Below are 21,609 nucleotides of genomic sequence, written 5' to 3'. Positions count from 1 at the left end.
ATGTAAGCTCCTTGAAAGGAAGGATGAGGCCAGTGAATCTCACCCAGGGTGATTGTGCTGTCCCTCTCCAGGGGACATTTGGCAACATCTAGAGGTATTTTTGGTTGTCACAACTGGGGAGGGGTATGCTACTGGCATCTTTTGGGTAGATGGCAGGGATGTTGCTAAACATCCTATAATACAGGACATCCCCCACAACAAATAAGTATTTGTCAAAATATCAATGTGCCCAGGTTGAGAATCTCTGATCTAGTATCTCCAGTTCCTAGAACAATGCCCAGAAACTGGTAAGTGATCAATAAGCACTCATTAAAAACACAAATAAATGTCAGAGTAATTCTTCAAACACATTTTCCACATAGGGAAATAAACTTTTGTTTTCATTGTGGGAACAGTATCATATTTTTGTATATGTACAAATTAAGTAAACATAAATGCATATGAATTAAGATGATAGTGAGGTGCCCCCATCAAGATTGTAGAAATGTAGGAACTAAGGTGTCTTCTGAGAATTAAACTATAAAGCAACACATAACGAACTGAGCCAGGGTATGTGAGGTCCCCTTGAAGATAAAAAATGGAGCCTAGGCAAGTCTTACCCAAGTGTCAGTGGAAAGTACCATCTACGAATATAATTTCTAGAGTTTGACTGCCTAGATTCCAATCGTTAGTATCCAGACAGGTAAATTAGCTGAACATTGAGTCAGTTTCTTTATCTACAACATGGAAATAATTATAGCACTTGTCACAGAGTTAATATGAGGAGTGAATGAGATGATTATTAAAATAGTTTAGTAAATGCAATGACTAGTACATACTGATCCTTTAGACAGCAGTTCTCAACCTGTGGGTCGCGACACCTTTGGGGGTCGAACAACCCTTTCACAGGAGTTGCCTAAAACATAACAGTAGCAAAATTATAGTTATGAAGTAGCAATGAAAATAATTTTATGGTTGGAGGTCACCACAACATGAGGAACTGTATTAAAGGACCGTGGCATTAGGAAGGTTGAGAACCACTGCTTTAGTAAATATTAGCTGTTATTTACAAGACTGAACTATAATTACTTCAGTTAGGGTATTAGCAAATGTAAAGGAATAGTATCAATGAGAACTGTGTGTGTGTGTGGGGGGTGTGTGTGTGTATGGAAGGGAAGTCAGCAATTAAAGCGTAGAAACTCTAGAGTCAGAAGAGGAGTTAATATTTATTGCTTTCTTATCATATGCCAGGTATTTTATTGTGTTCTGTATCCATTACCTCATTTAATTCCCAAGGATAATCCTTAGCTAAAGAAGGCTAAGTGACTAATCAAAGGACAGATGGCAGTAAGAAGTGGCATTGAGCAGCCTGGGACCTGTCTGACAACAGGCAATCCCTGCTCTTTCCACTATGACAGGAAGAGCTGCCCAGTCAAAAATGACAATGACCAATCCCCATGGAGAAGATTCTGAAATTAAATTTACCTTTGCTGTGGAAATATATGCTTAGTTCAATGCTTTCAAATATTTTAATAACTCAGGCTAATTTCCCTTAAACTGATTTAATATTAATAATTAACAACTCTGGTTCTATTTCCCTTCCTACATCTGTCTACAGGTAAACAATGAACATTTAGCCCATGCGATAATTCTTGTAGCACTTACATGTTTCAGTATAACATTTAATAAATTGCTTTGTGGTTTCGTAAGTCAATCTCTGTGAGCTTGGACGCAGGAGTCTGCGTCTGAGAGAAAACTCTGTCTACATCTAACAATAGGAGGTCCAGGCCCTAGACAGCAATGTTGTTCAGAGGAGACACCACCAACTGTTGGACTGCGGACTTTGTGAAGTGGGGACGCAGTTCTACTCAAATTTTGGTCCTAATAGTATCTAAGATTCAATTCAAATGGCATTTTGATAAATGAATTTATCATACTTATACATGTAAAAAGTTCACTCTTTGTATGTGTTCTCCTTTTGGGTACTTTCTTTTCCTTCCATTTCTGGGGTGGAAACACATTATTATTTTTTTCCTGTAATTTCCTCCTTCATGGACAACATTTTCTAGGCAACCACAGTGGCTTTACAATTTGAAGAGTCTGATAAGAGCTTCTGAAGGGGGTGCCACGAACCACACTTAATTAAGTCCTGGTTGCTAACAGTAAATAGAGTATGCCACTGATAGCAACAATGACTAGCTGTGAGACAAATTATGCTTGGGGCTGAAGGTATGCTTAGCTTCTTTGCTCTTGGCACAATATTAGGATATAATTCCATCAATTTACTTTCTCTTGGAACAGCTTTTGGGAAAAATATCAGCAATTAAGTAAGCAGGACATTGTATAAGTAAGTACCGTATTTATTTGTTTAGAAGTTCCAGCCTTCTTGGAGGCTACTAAATAGCCAGCAGGTGCTAACTAACCATTTTCACCTTTTTTTTTCTGGGCTGATTTCAGAAGAAAGAATCTGGAAGTTGGGATCAATGACAAAGTCTCCTACTAAGTATCCACTGAACATCAAGTCTCCTACAACATTTCAAACTGTCATCAAAAAAATTACTAAACTAATTTTAATCAACACAAATCATCTGCGTTTTACCTAACAGATGCATAGTCATGAATTGGTTTCTGTGACTTGATGACTTAAAAGTTGTGCATGAGAAAGGAGGTGCTTTAAAGTAAGACAAAACAAGATAAACTTAGAAAGAGATATTCTGCACAGTAGTGTTCCTCAAAGGGTGGTCCCTGGGTCCCTGGGGGTCCCTGAGACTCTTTCAGGATATCCACAAAATCAATACTATTTTCATAATAATACCAACATTTTCATGCTTTTCTCATCATGTTATCATTTTCACTAGTGGTTCAAGAGCAATGGTAAATAAAACTTTCAGCATCTTAGTAAGAATTGAGGGAGTAAAGTCAAACTGTACTAGTAGTTTTTAATTGTATTTTTACAAAGGCATTTGCTTCACTTAAGAGTGTTCTTGATGCAACGGTAAAAATAATTAGTGACTGATTTGACTAAATCTCAAACTTCAAATAGATGTATTTAAAAAATTTTGTGTGATGAAATGGGAACTACACATAAAGTACTTCTGCTGCACACCAAAGTGTGTGTGTGTGTAAAGTACTTGTGCAATAGTTTGTGAGCTGGACTAGCTGCTTTTTCATGCAACCCCATTTTAAGTGAAAGACTTACAGGCAAACTATGGTTATTCAGGCTTGGGTATTTCACAGATATTTTTCTCAAAAATGAACAAAGTGAGCTGTCACTTCAAGTAAAACAAATGACAGTATTTGTTGCCAGTGATAAAATTGGAGCTTTCAAGCAAAAATTAGAATTTTGGAATGCTTGCATTTGCTGCCATGAGCATGACAGCTTCCCAGTACCTAAAAGACTTTTCTAATGAGAATGATGGTAATATTAACAAAAGTGATTTTTTTTTTTGCTATTTTAAAGTAAATGTGTTAATACTTGGAAGATCTGCATAACTCAATAAACCAATATTTTCCAAGTGACCTGAGTATGCTGTTGTAAAATCATACAAAGGTAAAAATCTATTCAAAGTATGAGGCAGATAATGGATTTTAACCTACAAAAAGGTCACTGATAGGGCTCAGATTCCACACTGCAACTCACCTTTAAGAAACAACCACTGATGAGTTTATATATCATATATATATATATTTTTATCCTCACCCGAGGATATTTTTTCCATTTTTTTGTACAGATAGAGTGGGAGGGAGAGAGAGGAAGGGAGAGAGAGAGAGAAACATCGACGTGAAGGGACACATCGAGTGGCTGCCACCCGCAATACCAACTAGGGCCGGGGACAAACTGCAACCGAAGTACGTGCCCTTAGCGGGAACCGAACCGGGTCTCTCCGGACCGCAGGCCGATGCTCTAACCGCTGAGCCAAATTGGCCAGGGCTATATATCATATTAAAGAATATCCACAATTATCTGAAAACGCTAAGAAAACACTCCTGTCTTTTCCAACTACATATCTGTGTGAGTCTTGACTTTCTTTAAATACTTCAACCAACATAACATATTGTAATAGATTAAATGCAGAAGCTCATGTAAGAATTCGACTGTCCTTTATTAAGGTAGACATGAAAGAGATTTGCAAAAACCATGATACTTTTCTTACTATTTTTTTGTTTATAAATTAGTTATTTTCAATAAAAAGCTATTATGTTAATATGTAAATGGCTTGTAATTTTTGGATTGAATTTATAAATAAAATATTTTAAACTTCTTAGTTTTAATTTCTAATGGAAACAGTATTAGTAGATGTCACCTACAAAAACAAAAGCTCTTTAGAGTTTTCAGTAATTTTTAACAGCATAAAGACACTCAAAGGTTAAGAATAGTTAATGTACGGAAATGAGTTGGGCAGAGGAAGTAAATACTTTAGAGAAAGAATGATCAAAAAGCAACCACAAAGAATGAAAGATAAAATCTCTAGAGGTTATGCTGTCCAAATATCAACCTCAAATCCAAAAAGTGGCTTAATACACACTAAATAGATAGGAACTATGTTTTTTTTCCCTCTTTGATTGGGGGTTAGGTAAGCACCTCATTTTCTCCAGTAATAAAATTAACTACCGTTTATTGGATATCTACCATGTGCTGCACAATCTACTATGGATTTTACATGTATTTCATCAATCAATTAAATTTATATCACTCTTATTTAAGCACACAAAAACTGATTTTAATAATGTCTAGACATTTGGTTGGATTTTAAAGAAAGGCAGGCTTTATTTTTCTCATTTATTATCTTTTTTCCCTAGGCTGGAAACAGTGTACCACTCTACAGTCCTTCAGGTTGGATGTCTTTGGGGCTAGTCCAACTCTTTAATCAATATGTTGATGGGTGGTCAGACAAGGAAGTAGAAATGTGGTGTGTGTGTGTGTGTGTGTGTGTGTCCACAAAACATTACATTTAGCAATTATGGGAGCCCTTTGAATATATGACCATTAGTAGTATGTTTATTCAAACTTTTTTCTGCATACCAGCTCTCCCTCTTCCATCCCCACCTGCCTCCTTTACTGCTTCTCAACTTGCAGCTTTTTCACTTCATTAAATATCATTCCTTGTGCCTTGTAATGTGCCTCATTCAGTCCCTTCCCTTCAACATCAGTGCTGTATACATCTTTTCATTTTATAATTAATTTTGACATTTATTCAAGCAATATCATTCAAGTTTTTTTTTAAGTTTGTATTGTTTTATATTTTCCTTGATTTTGGCATTACACCATCATAGCTTGTGCATTGGTTACTATAAATACATTGCATTTCAACTATTTAGAGTTTAAATAGGAATTTGTGATCAGAACATACATAACATTGTATTCTGAACTCCAATAATTAACTTGCAGTGAACTCAAAATGTTTGTAAAGAAGTTGAGTAAAGGACTGTCTGAATCCAGATATGAGAATAATTACCATTGCTTTATCACAAGTGAGGTAAGTTGACTTAAAATTCTGAGTCTTCCTCATTCATAAGATATGGCACAAATCGTACATGTTTAATCTCTGGAGTGAGACGATCTATATTTCAATATTGGTTACTTATTACTAATTTATAGAAATTTCCTATCCTCTCTATGTCTTGGTTTTGTCAGTTGTAAATGGAGATAGTGATGGCACCATGAGGAATAAAAATGAATGAGTACCTGGAATATAATATCACAAAGAATATACTGACTTCTAATTATTGTTATTAATTACAGGTGAGACTGTCCTAAAGAAAAAACAAAATCTCATTTCATTGATTAAAATGAAAGTAAGCTTTCATGTACTCTAAATGGTGAGTTGCAAAACAATAGAAAATCTTTCATGAATTAAAATGAAGACTTCTACATTAAAGAATTGTGGTAAAGGCCGAAGTTCCCTGATTAAATACTTTGCTTCAAAAACTCTTAGGATGAACAATTAGGGTAAGCTACAGTTGGCATATTTCACAGGAACAAAATTTACTAGTAAAGGGCTGAATGATTTTTGAAACAGCTGAGAAATCCCACTGATAGAAAGATTCTCCCTGACATGGGACAAGAGTTCAAGCTGAGTTCTGGCATTTTCTACAGAGGACTTTTCCAAAATAACACCAGGGAACTGTTAAATACGGCATCATGCCCAGTGTTACGTAGGAATCTACAACAAAGCACAGCAGCATCATATGCAGCTATCACACTAGAAAGAGCCGAGATCCAATAGGAGCCACTTGACTTGCTTTCTAAATGATTCTCTCCTTAAATGATCATTAACAAAGGGAACATTCGCTTCTTGGACTGGTAGTGATAGTTAACATCAAATGCCCCAAATGGACAAGCCATTTATGTTGGTGCCACCCCATGAGCAGAAAGGAAAAGTACAATGCCAAGTAATCTGCTTCTGATGCCAAGGGATTTATAAATCCTTAGTGTGAAGTTTACATAAATTCTACTTTCTTTCATTAAAAGCTTATTAGATTTAAAATGTTTTGAGACACACAAGATGATGTTGATTAAATAAAGTTTGTTAGGATGGTGCAAAGTAGTAAGCAAAATACTACGATTCTGCAAACTGGGGAATGAATAAATCCATGTAAATGTGATTAAAACAACATAATGTAATGGTCATAGAGGATCAATTTCAAACTAAAATGATTCAGATGTTAAAATAAATAAAATGTGCACAACACAACTGTGAAGCTCCCAATAGGAATCTAGCTGACTCAATGTGAGGCTAATGCAATTGTCCTGCTGGATTGACGTAATAGGAAATCATGCCTGTGAGCTCTTCCAGGCAGTCACTCTTGGGTGATGACCAAGTTTGGACATGGGAATCTTTGGCACATAGCTCAGGTTAGGAGTTTAAATCAGCTCCTGGTAGCTCATCTTCCAGGTAGTATGTTGGTGTTCAATTTTGAAATCATGTTAGCCTCATCTAAATCTTTGGTGCTGTTTATCATCTGATGAATCAGAAGAACTGTGCTTATAAATTACTTTTTTTATAATTTTTATATTTATTTATTTATTTATTTATTTATTTATTTATTTTTTATTATCCTCACCTGAGGACATTTTTCCATTTTTTTGTTCAGATAGAGTGAGAGGGAGAGAGAGTAAGAGAAAGAGAAACATCGACGTGAAAGGGACACATTGAGTGGCTGCCACCTGCACGACCAACCAGAGCCGGGGACAAACCGCAACTGTGGTACATGCCCTTAGTGGGAACCGAACCTGGGTCTCTCTGGACCACAGGCCGATGCTCTAACCGCTGAGCCAAACTGGCCAGGGCTCTATGAATTATTTTGATGACAACTTTGCTGCATTTAACACAAATAGTAACTCTCTGAATCTTAAAATTTTCTTTCTTTCTTTCTTTTTTTCTTTTTCTGAAGCATCATTTCTTGATAGTTAAATAGATGGCGTACCTGGTCAGGTAAACCTCTTTCAAAAACCAGCTTTGTCCATCCAGGAGATGAAGAGATGCTTAGTGAAGAGAGTGACACTGTGGAGGGTTGTGTGGAATAGTAGTTAGCCCAAAATAGAAAGAGGAAGTAGATCAGGACGTTGTGTCTAGTGATAGAAGTCAGGAGAGGAGATGGGTTAGAGGGATTTATATGTTGGATTATGGTTGACCAAAAGTAACAATGAGTTGCATGGAGGGTTGAGGAGGCTGTAGGTTTTCAACAGCATTTACCACAGAAGCCCAGGTGAATGGGGCATCTTAGGCTACCCTGGAATGATTTCACCAAGACCTCGATTTATTTATTTTTCTGAAGAAATCCTAGCCCAGGAAGAAAAGTAGCTTGTTGAGTGAATTCCTAGGACCAATAATGAAGACCCTTTGCATTAAGAATGAAAGCATTACACTCATCAGGAATCTGTACAATGGCAATAAGATAACATAATGGTAAGAGAAATGGAGAAAGATAAAATCAGTTCTGAACTCCCAAGTCCCAAACCTACTGACAAACCTACTGACTCTTAGTTCAGGTAATTGTGGAAACTCCATCAAGTTAGACGGACAGATTACACTTTGGTAAGTATTGGTTTAGTTGAAGGAGCCTCTGGGGCCATACAATAAGAAAATTATTCAAGCACCAGGAAAAATAGGAGTTATTTTTTAATATAAACAATCTGTAAGGTTTTTGTGTTTGAATTAAAATTGAAATGGAACTGTAATGAGAACTGAATTGTTTATAGAAATTAAGAAAGTAAAAAAGCTTATGTAAACATAGGGGAGAATTATTTTATTGTTGAAATATTTTATATGCTATGCCATTTAATAATTTAATAAAACATTTGATTAGTAATGAAAAAATGAAATTTTTGATGCTTCTAAAAAGAAAAGTACTAGATAAAATTATTAACATTGAATTGAAGAAATGTTATATTGTGGATGTTATACACTTTAAATGATGGGTAGATTATGAATATAGTAAGGTATAAAGGACCTCAAACAGTTTGAAAATATAAGCTTATAAAGTGTGACAAACAGGTTTAAGTATGAATAAAGAAAAAGTAAAGAGCTTGGAAGAACTCAAGCCAGCCAATAATACTTCACACTGCTGTCTTTCTGCATTAGCTGCATCTTTAGGAACTTTGAAGCTTTATATTTACAACAAATAATATTGTTATCCAGGGAATATGCAATTTTGAAATGCCAGAAGGTTACTGGAAATTCTCTGATAAGCAGTTCTTTGAAAAGGCATCAAGCAAGATTTATCTGGATCAATAAAAAAAGAAATATGAAAGAACATAATGCAATTTGAACATTGTATCAGTAGAGGCCAAGGGAAATGAGTCTTTATAAATGGATCACTAACCTGATGGCAAGCTTTCTTTATGAAATCGAACGTCATATCTAAAAATCCTGATGGCAAAAGAGGTTCAAAAGAAATCACTTTATCACACGAATATGTGAATCCTTTACCCAAACACTTAAAAACATTTCAATGGAATTTATTTGGCACAGAGCTGTTTTATATCTCCTAACTTTATGTTTTATTAAAAATACGATGATGGTTATCAGAGAAGGAATACATAAGAATCTTATATGTCCTTCATTAGAGCTAGAGCAATGACCTAAAGAAACTCCTGAGTATTCAGTAGCTACAGTAGAAAGCTTGATTATGCTTAAAGATTAGAATTTATATTTTTAGAAATAAGATATGGCTAGACAGAAAATGTACCAGAAATTCCCCAAAGTAACTAATGTTAGAAGAAATGCTAGCATTATTGGGAAGTCATCAATAATAAAGAAACAAGATGAGGAATTGTAAGGAAAATCTTTCATATTATTTCCCAGGCTGAGCACACATTCAAAGGAGAGGCAGGGCTGTGGGCGGAATTCTCAATAAGCACAGCTGCACTGGTACGGATCAAGTGCTGCTTCCTTCCTTCCCAGACACAGGAAGTCGAGGTGGGGCATCATGTTCCAGTGATGCCAAAGGCAGAGAACATGGCACAGGGCAATATACAGATGACTGTGCAAAGCCCGAGAGTCAATTCATTTGCAGAGATTGAAGAGGCCTTTTTCAGATACCATGTCCCTCTATGATCTACATGATATATTGGCATCTGTGGACATAAACTTAATGTCTTGAATAGATATAAGGTCACCACCTAGGAGCAGGCAACAGGGCATAAAGATACTATGAAAACCAATAGGGATCTGGAAGGAGCGGGTTGAGAGGCGCTGTGGAGAGCTGGGAAGATTTAGCTGAAGAGAGCAGCGGAGATGTCAGTGGTGGGATAAGAGAAAGTAAACACAATTTGCACAGGTCACACTTGGTATGATTTTTGGTTCCCCAGCTGCCATATCTTCTCACACAAACATTCTTGGTCTCAAGGGTGAATTAGTTAGTTTTGACTAACTGAGTAAAAACAAAGTTCAAGTCAATTAAACCATCGGCTTTCTTGATGTGGTATTTTGAATGAGTTGATAGGGTTTTTTTTTTTTTTTTTTTTTTTGACTGTCAGACCTATCTGTGCTTATAGATTTTTGCTAAGCAGGACTTAAGGGAACTTTTTATTCTAATAATGATGGGTTTATTTTGTTCTATCATTCTTATTGTGTTTCTCTAGTGACAACAACTTACATTGTGATTTAGTGGGAAGGAATGAGCCCAGCTAGGATTGTGACTACAGGACAAAGTGAGTCCTTTACCTTGACACCATTAGCATGAAACTTTGACCACTGAGTTTATCAGCTACAGAAAAATGTTTTCATATCAATGGTGAGATATCCTTAAATCAGTAAGTGACATCTCAATATAAATCTTCATCAGCTATGTCCACATGAGAGACCCATAGACTGTATCTGTTTAGCTTATGAAAAGGATGCCAAGTAGAGCAGACACCAAAGTGTTTCAAAAATGCAGCCACATTATAACCTCCTTATCACTAAAATCTACTTCTATGTCTTGGGTGGAACTTGGATTGATCTGCCCTGATTTTCTTATCACAAGGTCTTGTTGATTACTACCTACAGTAAATGCTCTACTGGTTGCTGGCAAACTGTTGAATCTATCTCTCTTCAGGTATTAAAATTAAGCCAACCAGTTTGTAATTTCCAAAAATTTTCTCCCTTCTTAAAAATTTTGCAAAGGGCCCTGGCCAGTTTGGCTCAGCGGTTAGAGCGTCGGCCTGCGGTCCAGAGAGACCCCGGTTCGGTTCCCGCTGGAGGCACGTACCTTGGTTGCAGTTTGTCCCTGGCCCTGGTTGGGTCGTGCGGGTGGCAACCACTCGATGTGTCCCTTTCACGTCGATGTTTCTCTCTCTCTCTCTCTCTCTCCCACTCGATCTGAACGAAATATGGAAAAAGTGTCCTCGGGTGAGGATTAAAAAAAAAAAAAAGAAAGAAAAAAGAAAAAAAAAATTTGCAAAAGGAAACTCTTATTTTCAATTAAAGAACACCTTCTGAAGGTTTCTAAGATACCCGAACTAGGTCCTTTTGTACATAAATCTTTCTTTTCAGGTAACGTTTCCACTTCTGTTTCTCTTACATTGTTTTAACAAGTGCTAATCCATTGCATCTGTTTTGCATCTACTCCTTTATGGTAGAGCAGGCCAGCTAAATGATTTCTTCTACATCTCAGTTACAAGTTTCCACAGAACACTTTCTCGAGAGTTAGGGTTGGATACAGGCTCATTAGCCCTCTGCATGTATCAAAGGTGATAACATTGTACATCTGTCTAATGCTTTATAGATTCCAAACTGTTTAGATGAACTTTACATAAAATAATTCTTCAGAAAAGCAATAACTGCCAGACTAATGATTTTACTGTGTCTTTCTAGCTGCTTTCCATGTGTCACTAGGCTGCTGGACAAACTACAGGAAGTTCCTGATCTTATCAGATAACGTCTGGATTCCTCACCTTGGCGTTCATGGTGCACCCCCAACCTACCCTTTTTTATGCATTGTCCTTCCAATGCTCCCCACAGAAGGCCTTCTGCTTCAGCCAGGCCGGCCTCTGAAGGTCATGAACCAGGCTATATGTAGACAGTTCTGTCTTTGTTCATTGTTTTCATTATTTCAGGTTTTCTTTTCTGCTTCTGCAAAAACTTCTAGCACCTCCCAGAGCATCTCATGATCCAGCTTCTCCAAGGTATCTGTAATCTCTCTAGATGATACTAATTTCTCCTACTGAACTCCCAGAGACTTTCTGATTAGAGACCCTTTCCCCCTTTTTATATGCAATTGTACATTTTATACTATCTTCTCTATTTATAGTATCCTCTAACTATTTTATATGTAAGTCTTATCTCCCCAAGGAGACGATAAGTTCCTTGAAGGAAAAGGCCGTGTCACACTATCGTTCCCTGTGTCATCTAATGTTGTAGTGGCATATATCACTTAAGAGGATTCCCCAACTGGAATTAACTTCTCCTCTCCTTGCTGATTTTTCACTGTAGATGTTGTTTATTTAGCTATTAAAACATGTGTTACAGCTGTTTCTCACTGTATATCATAAAATCTGGATGAGTTGCAGCCCTGTCTAATTTATTTTTTTTATCTCTTGAAGTACCTAAAACTGCACTGTTTATAAAAAGAATTTAACAATAGTTGCTGAAGAAGTTTCTATTAAGTTTCAACTTTAACATGGCAGTATTCCCTGTAGTTATCTTTTTGAGGAACAAACATTTCCACTGTTAAACATGAATGTACTTAAAGAGATTATGTTGACATTTGCATGTGAGAAGAAACGTTTGATGCTTTCCTAATTCATTTATACAAAAATAATGTTAAAGTATAAATTTAAATATAAATCAATCACTTGTGTTCTCAAACCATCATTATTTAAGAGGCATCTTCTATATCAAAAATGCAAAAATAGATGTCAAACATAGTAAGTACTTTTTATTAGAAATGTTCATATATCAATATGTTATGCTGTTCTCAGCATAAGATTTTATATCATTGTTAATTACTTGACTTCAATATCTTTATACATTAACACATCTGTAACTGGCAAAAGTAAAATGAAAATTATCTTTCCATTGTAACATTCAATAAAATCTTATGACATAACCAATCAATAACTGATTGGCTTCATTTTTCTTTCCTTGGTCTCTTGATTTAAGTATGGTACTATGTCTTATTTTAAAAAGACAGAACTTTTGATGGACTCAGACAGTCATGAGAAAACTTTTCATCAGTCCTTTGAGTAATTTTAATTAAAATTCAGTTCAACTCTATTTCTTAAGCTTAGCAAAAGCATCTGCCATGTTTTCTCCACTTAAGAACTTGAGTTGAATATATGAGCATTTTCCTGTTATGAAAGTGCTGTGTCTGTGTAAAGTTAAAATAGCTTCTGAGGATAATTTCAACACATTTGGGAGAATTATGGCTTTAAAATGCAACTTTCAGAAAACAACATTGATGCTTCCTTCAGTCACGTGACTACATTTCTTGTTATACATAATGCCTTCTCTCTCAGCATGTGCATAATTCCTTGAACCATTAGCCTACTCTTAGTCTCTTTGCTTGGCCCATGGCCAGAGCATAGCATACTGCTTGCCACATAACAGGTGCTCAAAAGTATATGTGGAATAAATGAATGCATGCATTAATTGAAGGATATAAAGATCTTCCCTTAGTCCCTTTGTGTTCTTGTACCTATACTAACTGTAGTCACTGGTTCTAGACTGGAACGTTCTCCTAATGTAATGATGCCCTTGAACTCCTATGACTAATTAGTGGAAATCAGACAGGGAAGCAGAGGATCCAGAAAGATAAAGGCCTTTGTGAAAATAAAAAAAAAATTGTTACAATATAAATTTTCTTAGAAAAGTTACTTCCATCTGCCAGAAAATTCTCTGAAAATTCAACTCTACGGAATATACAATATGAATGGAGTTCCCTTTGTTTCTGTTTATTGCAGCTCATGCAGAACCAAAATGAATGTCCTGCCAAGTATGTCTGTCTGTTTTACTTGAGGCTCAGATTCTGTTTAGGTTGTTGTTCCCTGTTTTGGTGGAGCCTGCATTGTTGACCTTGCACTGGCAGGGTTATCATGTTGTGAAGCAACAATGTATTCCTTGCAAATTGTGCCCCTTGGAGTTCTGGTCCATGGTGGTCTTGTCATGGGCCTGATCACCTGGCTATGTTTCTTCCTTTCCTTTCCTCCCTTTCCCCTTCCCCTTCCCCTTCCCCTTCCCTTCCCTTCCCTTCCCCCTCCCCTCCCCTCCCTTCCCCTTCCCCTTCCCTTCCCTTCCCCCTCCCCTTCCCTTCCCTTCCCTTCCCCCTCCCCTCCCCTCCCTTCCCCTTCCCCTTCCCTTCCCTTCCCCCTCCCCTCCCCTCCCCTCCCCTCCCCTCCCCTCCCCTCCCCTCCCCTCCCCTCCCCTCTCCTCCCCTCCCCTCCTTTTCCCTTCCCTTCCCTCCTTTCCTCCTTCTTTCCTTTCCCTCCTTCTTTCCTTTCCTTTCTTCTTTTCCTTCCTTCCTTCCTCCCTCCCTCCCTCCCTCCCTCCCTCCCTCCCTTTCTCCCTCCCTCCCTCTCTTCTTTCCTTCCTACTTCTCTCTTTCCTATGATAATTTTTAAGAAGAAAAATATTCCTCTTTTCAAGAGAGTCTGATGTTGCCCCTTTCATAATATCAAACTGGCATTTTTGGATTAAACCAGTATGGCTTTCTGATAACAGTTCAAGTTTTTTGATGGCAAAACAAACTTGTTGAGAACATTTTTGCAGGCCTGTTCTGATTTCTTTATTAAGAATGCAGTGCCAGCTCTAAATTTCATTTTTTCTAATAATATTTTCTGCTGAATGTATATTATAATAATACATAATGACCTTTAAGAAACCTTCTTTCAGATACCACGTGATCATTTATAGGAGTGAGAACAGGAAACTTTTCTGGACTGATGGCTAGCATTATATCCGTCTTCCCTTAATCAAGAAACATTAGCATATAAAATTTGCAACAAAATGCAGAAGTTCTTTTAGTGGTATTTTCAGGAAATAGCCCCCAAAGGAATTCAGTCACTCCAAATAGGTTTTTCTTTCTAATCATAACTTTTTAAAAAGTCATAGGCCAAACACAGCAGCAATATGCATGTTGGTTTGTAATAAGTAAGCTATATTGCACACAAATACCTGTTCTATGTATTTCCCTTTATAAATCTGTTTTGGAACTTTAATCTAGCAATTCCTCTTTTCTTTTCTGAGTCTTCAAATTATCCACTTCCATGACCTTTTTTTTCATATAATCAACTCAAATATTTCAAGTCTGTCCTATTTAAAAGTAATATTAAAAAAAAAATGTTCTTCGCCATCCAGCGTGGCTCAGTGGATTGACCATCGTCCCATGGACTGAGAGGTCCTAGTTCAATTTATGGTCAGGACACATGCTCAGGTTGCAGGCTCAATCCCCAGTAGTGGGTGTGCAGGAGGCAGCCAATCTATGTTTCTCTCTCACATTGATGTTTCTATATCTCTCTTCGTTCCTTTCTCTCTAAAAATCAACAAAAACATATATTTAAAACAAAATTTACAAATGTCCTTCAGTTTCAGTTCTCATTTGGCTACCCTGTCTGAAAGCTGATCACTTACTTGCTCTTTCTTTTCCACCAAGAGGATCTTTTTCTAGCTGAGAGTTTCCTCTTGGCAAGGAGCAATGCTGGTTTGGGATGGGATGATGCAGACAATATGAAGCTGTCTTCCTGTCATTTTTGAGTGGTTATTCCCAGGTATTTTGTCCCACTGTGAAGTTTTCTAAGTGCACTCCAAAGCTCTCCAGGAGCTGCTTTTATTCATGGATCCCTGATTAGTTGTTGATCTTTGTGGGGAAATCCCACAAAGGCTAACATTTTGTTGATATCACTCTGGCTAATTCTTTGCAATGTATCTTGAAGATGCTCTTCCTCTTCTTCAACCCAAGTTACTAGTGTTCAGTTCACTTGGTTCTTTCTCAGCCATAGTTTCCTTTTGTTATAAATGACTTTAAATCAACGTCTCTGTACAAGACATTCCCCCATCCTTATTTATCCAACTGCCAAATGGATATCTTTACATAGATATCCCATAAGAGCTCCAACTCAAAACATCCAGAGCCATTGTATTCATCCTTCCCACAGGTAAACCTTTCCCATATTTCTTAGCATCATGAATGACATTACCACCCATCCTGTTGCCAGAACCAGAACCTGGGAACCATCCTTGACATCTTGCTTTTTCTCCTGGCCCCTGCCAAATCTAGAAATCATATTGATTCTACTTATGAAATATCTCTTGGATTTCTCCTCATTTTTTTCTCTCTCACTGCTATTATCACTGTGACTTGCTTAGGATTGGTAGTGTATTGCCTCTTTGCTGTTCTTCTTGGTTTGATGTTCCTTGTCCTCCAGAAAAATGTTAGTGATTTTTCTAACATTAAGATGGATTATACCCCTGCCTGATTAGGATTCTTGAATGGTTTCTCACTGCCTCAGTCTATATTTTAACCTCTTTTAGTCTTAAGGACCTTTTATGATACTTCTTCCTATCTCTCCAGTCTTAATGTGTACCAATCACTACAATATATTTTATGTTTTAGTAATACTAAACCATTTGTTACCTAAAAATATTATACTTACCCCTCCAATAATTTTCAAATGATTTTTACTCCTTCCAGAATATTTTGCATTTATACTGTGCACCCCTCCCGCCAAATCTGCCTGTCAAAATTGGAGTTATCTTTCAAGTTTCAGCTCATTTATCTTTCCCTCCATTAATCCTCTGCCCTATTGTGCCTTTTGGGGCTTATGTTGTGGTATCTGTCCATGAAATAATGAAGATTTGCTTGTGTATATGACTTTCCTCTACACTCCGAGCTTCCTGAAGACAGAGATTGCATCTATAGAACTCATACTATAATTGGTACATGACTGGTGACCAAAGTGGATGGTGAATGAATGAAAAAAGAAATTTTAAGAAATACAGGTTATCTTTATTATCAAGGGTCACTCATTTTATAAAATGAATAAAATGATTTTTTGAAAGTGAAAAGTGCTAATCATAATTGCAAGCAATTTTTTAAAATGTTTCAACATGGCATTAATTTAAAGTTCTCTTTTTATCCATAGCACAAAACCCTTAAAAACACCAAAAATATCACTTCCTGACAACGAACACTTTGGTCTAAACCTTCAAAGTGACACAAACAGAAAGAAATAATTTAAAAATGATTGAAAAACTGAGAGGACTGTATGGCTAGTCACAGAATTATGATCTGTCTCCTTCAGCCTTTGAAGGGCCTTTTCCATTTGCCTGCACTAGTATAATAATATGATACTGTGTTTGAATAAAACAATGATTTAGAGTCACCACTGGTTTAAAATGCCTTACTGACCAATTTTTAATTCTTCCGTTCCTCGTTTTTTCTTATCAAAAACAATTTCATGATACTGCGGTTAATAATCCAAAGCAAGATGAATTCCATAAAAGAAAGTAGCATAAGCTGGAAAATCATTATTATAGGGGCCAAAGAATGATTGCCATACATTTTTTTTAAAGCTCCAAGATGTAAAAGAACAGAACTGAATTTGTTTCTACTCTTGGCCCTTGTGTTCTTGGACAAAGTTAATCTCTCTAGGCTGTGGTTTCTTCTTACATAAAACTAACATAAAACTAGATTGAACTAATCACTAGATGATCTCTAAGCCTGATACCAGCTCTAAAATGTGGTGATTAAGTCCAGAGATGAGCTTCTCTGGACCCAGTGAAACATTCAAAAATTATATTATTGAAGAAGTGGGGAAGGTGGTGCAGAGGAGTAAGTTCTCATAAAATTGTTCAGACTAGTGTTTAAAAGCCATGAGACTATAGCATGAAGTCTGACTCATCATAATTGACTTATACACAGAGAACTCTCCCAGTCATAATTCATTTTCATAGGTATAATATCTTCATTTAGATTAATTCATCTAGTGTTTCATAATTATAAGGTAAGAGCAAGATGCAATGTGAGAAAATGTTTCCACTAACAGGTAAGGTGAACACAACTGAAAATGTCAAAGTGTAATAATACTGATGAGTGTAAATGCTGTAAAATAAATGACAACAACCTTTCTTTGTTTATTGTTCCCCTATATAGCTAATCACAACACGAGCAGAGAAGATTCTCCCTGGTTCTTTTGATTTCTGAAGCAATGTGCTAAACTAAAAGTGCTATAGAATATGCTTGGAGTCTGGAGTATTGCGTTATTACAGTTACACCCCATGTCCTTCAAGAATACATGATTTTACAAGCTATTTCTTTGCTAAAAGAATGACAGAGGTTCAGGAAAAATAAATGGGCATCTATGAATTAAGATTTATAGCAAATTGTATCTAGCAATATATTAAAAAAATTATACACCACAACTAAGTGGGATTTATCCCAGAGATGCAAGGCTGGTACAATATTTATAAATCAATAAATGTTATATACCACATAAACAAAATGAAAGATAAAAATCATATGATCATCTCAATAGATGCTGAAAAAGTATCTGACAAAATTCAGCACACATTTCTGATAAAAACTCTCAGCAAAGTGGGAATAGAAGGATCATAGCTCAACATAATAAAGGTCATATATGACAAACCTATAGCCAAGATTATATTCAATGGGCAAAAACAAAAAGCATTTACCTTAAGAACAAGAACAAGACAGGGATGTCCACTTCCACCACCACTCTTATTCAACATAGTACTGGAAGTCTTTGCCACAGTGATCAGACAAGAAGAAAAAGTAAAAGGCATTCAAATTGGAAAAGATGAAGTAAAACTGTCATTATTTGCAGATAACAAGCTATTGTACAAGGAAATTCTAAAGACTCCACCAAAAAACTAGTAGATTTAATCAATGAATTTGACAAAGTAACAGGATACAAAATCAACATCCAAAAATTATTGGCATTTTTATGCACTAATAATGAGTACAGAGAAAGAGAAACTAAAAACACAATCCCATTTACCATTGCAACAAAAAATTTAAAATACCTAGGAATAAACTTAACCAAGGAGGTAAAAGGCCTGTTCTCAGAAAACTACAGGACATTGAAAAAAGAAATGGAAGAAGATATCAAAAAGTTGAAGTATATACCATGTTCATGGATTAGAAGAATTAACATCATTAAAATGTCCATACTACCCAAAGCAATCTATAGTTTCAATGCAATCCCCATTAAAATACCAATGGCATATTTCACAGATCTAGAACAAATACTCCAAAAGTTTATATGGAACCGAAAAAGACCCCGAATGGTATCAGGTTATACTACAAAGCCATTATAATCAAAACAGCCTGGTACTGGCACAAGAACAGGCATACAGATCAATGGAACAGAACAATAAACCCCAAAATTGACCAAAGACATTATGCTCAATTAATAGTTGACAGCTGTGGCAAGAGCATACAATGGAGTGAAGAGAGCCTCTTTAATAAATGGTGTTGGGAAAATTGGATAGGTGCACACAAAAAAGTAAAACTAGACTACCAATTTACACCATACACAGGAATAAACTCAAAATGGATAAAGGACTTAAATGTAATTCATGAAACCTTAAAAATCCTAGAAGAAAATGTAGGCAGAAAAACTCAGACATCACATGTAGCAGAATTTTCACTGATACATCTCCTAGGGCAAGAGAAACAAAGAAATAATTCATAAATGGGACTACATCAAACTAAAAAGCTTCTGCACAGCAAAAGAAACAAACATCCAAATGAAAAGGGAACCCACTGTATGGGAAAACATGTTTGCCAATGATACATTGGTAACAGGTTAATTTCCAAAATATATGGAGTACTCATACATCTCAACAAAAGGAAGACAAACAATCCAACTAAAAATGGGCATAGGATCTGAATAGACACTTCTCCAAAGAGGACATACAAATGGCCCAGAGACATATGAAAAAATGTTCAATGTCACTAATTATCAGAGAGATAAAAATTAAAATGACTATAAGGTGTTATCTGACACCTGCCAGAATGGCTGCCATCAACAAATCATCAAACAAGTGCTGGCAAGGGTGTGGAGAAAAGAGGACTCAAGTACACTGCTGGTGGGAATGCAGACTGGTGCAGCCAGTACTGAAAACAATGTTTCCTCAAAAAATTAAAAATGAAATTGCTCTTTGACCAAGTGATTCCACTTTTAGGAATATATCCTAAGAAGCCTGAAACACCAATCAGAAAGAACATATGCACCCCTATAGCAGCACTATTTAAAATAGCTAAGATCTGGAAACAGTCCAAGTACCCATCAGGAGATTAATGGATAAAAAAGCAGTGGTACATATACACAATGGAATACTATGCAGCTGTAAGGAAGAAAGATCTCTTACTGTTTGAGACGACATGAACCTGGAGAGTATTATGCTAAGTGAAATAAGCCAATCAGGGAAGACAAATATCACATGATCTCACTTATTTGTGGAATATAATGAACAAAATATGCTAATGAACAAAATAGATCCAGAGACATGGAGGCAGGGAAAAGACTGACAAACCTTAGAGGAATGGAGGGCAAGAGGGAGGGAAGAGATTTACCAAAGAACCATTATACATATATGCATAACCAATGCACACAGACAACAGTATGGTGAAGGTGGCGGAGGGGGCAGGAGTGGGGTGGAGAGTGTCAATGGGGGAAAAAGGAGGGACATCTTTAAAAAAAAGTAACTAATAAAGAGAAAAAAATAAAAATCAGGAGACCTGTTTTACTCTGCCAATTAGACTGATTTTTTTTTTTTGACAATTACTTAATCACTCCAGCCTCAGTCTCTTAGATGTCAAAGACTTCCATGAGGAAAACATCAGCCCCTGGTAGTGACGGTAAGTCTGACTCATCCAGTTCTCATGACAGCTTCACAGGTGAGGTCTTTAGTCCATAGAAATCTCCTCACGTAGTTGCCTAATAGCCTTGGTTGCTAGAATAGGACAAACTGATGACATAAACGTATTGTAATCAAGTGTGAATTTATTGCTTAACTATTCTGTCAAGAGTCCTCTGCAGTAAACTCCAAGAAAGTTAAAACTTGCTCAAAATGAAAAGTCAATAAAATAAATGTGACTTGACTGATAACAATTAGTATAGACTCTGAGCAAAACTGGAGTGGGGATGAAAAATTCCACCAAGATCTTTGGGGAAAACAGATTTCAAATGCACCTAAGAAATGTTACTATTTTTATTTATTCATTATTCTAAGCACTCTTCTTAGTTATTCCTGATGGTTTAAAATTTACTTCCTATTTTCAATATTAAAAACATACAAGATAGTGCAAAGAACTATTAATTCAACAAATACTATCGTCTGCTCCATGATGAGAAACAGTGGAGGAGTAGGCAGTATCACCTAGGTCAGACATAAGTGGGAAAAGCAAGAATTACCCTAATGATATAGATGAGTTCTATTATGAAAAAGGAAGTAAATGGACTTTGCTAAGGTATGATTAGAAACATATTTTCAAGAAAATAATGCTATCAAGCATTGAAAATTATTCATTAATACATCTGAGCATTCAATTTAGCTCTAAGAAACTAGGCAGGTCAAAACAAAAAAAGGAAATTAATGGATCATATAGTTTTCCTTGTAAAATAAAGAAAGCTTACAAATTTATCTTGATAGATAAATTTTTTTTCCTGGCACAAATTTCTATGAGAATTATGTGGCATAGCTCCTTATTCTGAAGATATCAAGTAACTTTTAGCACAATATTACTGCAGTTATTCAAAGTCATTCTTTATTTTTCCAAAGTGTGATATATTATGGTAAATTTCAACAGTACTCATGGGCACAAAATAAAACAGTTACTCAGTGATGATATTATATGTGTATGAAGGGGGAAGGGAAGAGTTAAGACAATGAGTTCTAGGTATACGATCCAGTTTACTATAGCACGTACAGAAGATGTCTTGAGATATTCTTAGCACAGTCAATTCAAGGTTAAATCTTTTGACAGCTTCCAGAAGTGTCAATATTCTATGTGACTGAAGAAAGATCTATATGCTTAAACAACAGGTAGAAAGGCAGTAGAATTGACACCCTGATGAAAAAATTAAGAAGTCTGGCTCACTAATACACAAAAAAGTGGGTACACTTTTTCTCAAAAAGACAAGAAAAGTTCTGAATCTGTTCTTGTCATTTTATAAATTCCTTA

At 36.2% G+C, this 21,609-nt stretch overlaps 1 protein-coding gene across 23 annotated transcripts in view; it reads right to left on the bottom strand.

Moving 5' to 3' along the window:
* DTNA (dystrobrevin alpha) overlaps positions 1–21,609 on the bottom strand; it is a 366,392-nt gene that overhangs the window by 235,524 nt on the left and 109,259 nt on the right. The gene's annotated exons all lie outside the window — the stretch shown is intronic.

This window comes from Molossus molossus, unplaced genomic scaffold, assembly GCF_014108415.1.
Source record: "Molossus molossus isolate mMolMol1 unplaced genomic scaffold, mMolMol1.p scaffold_m16_p_6, whole genome shotgun sequence".
NCBI lineage: Eukaryota > Metazoa > Chordata > Mammalia > Chiroptera > Molossidae > Molossus > Molossus molossus.
The sequence above is the reverse complement of the archived record's forward strand: the minus strand, read 5'-3'. Positions and strand labels throughout refer to the sequence as shown.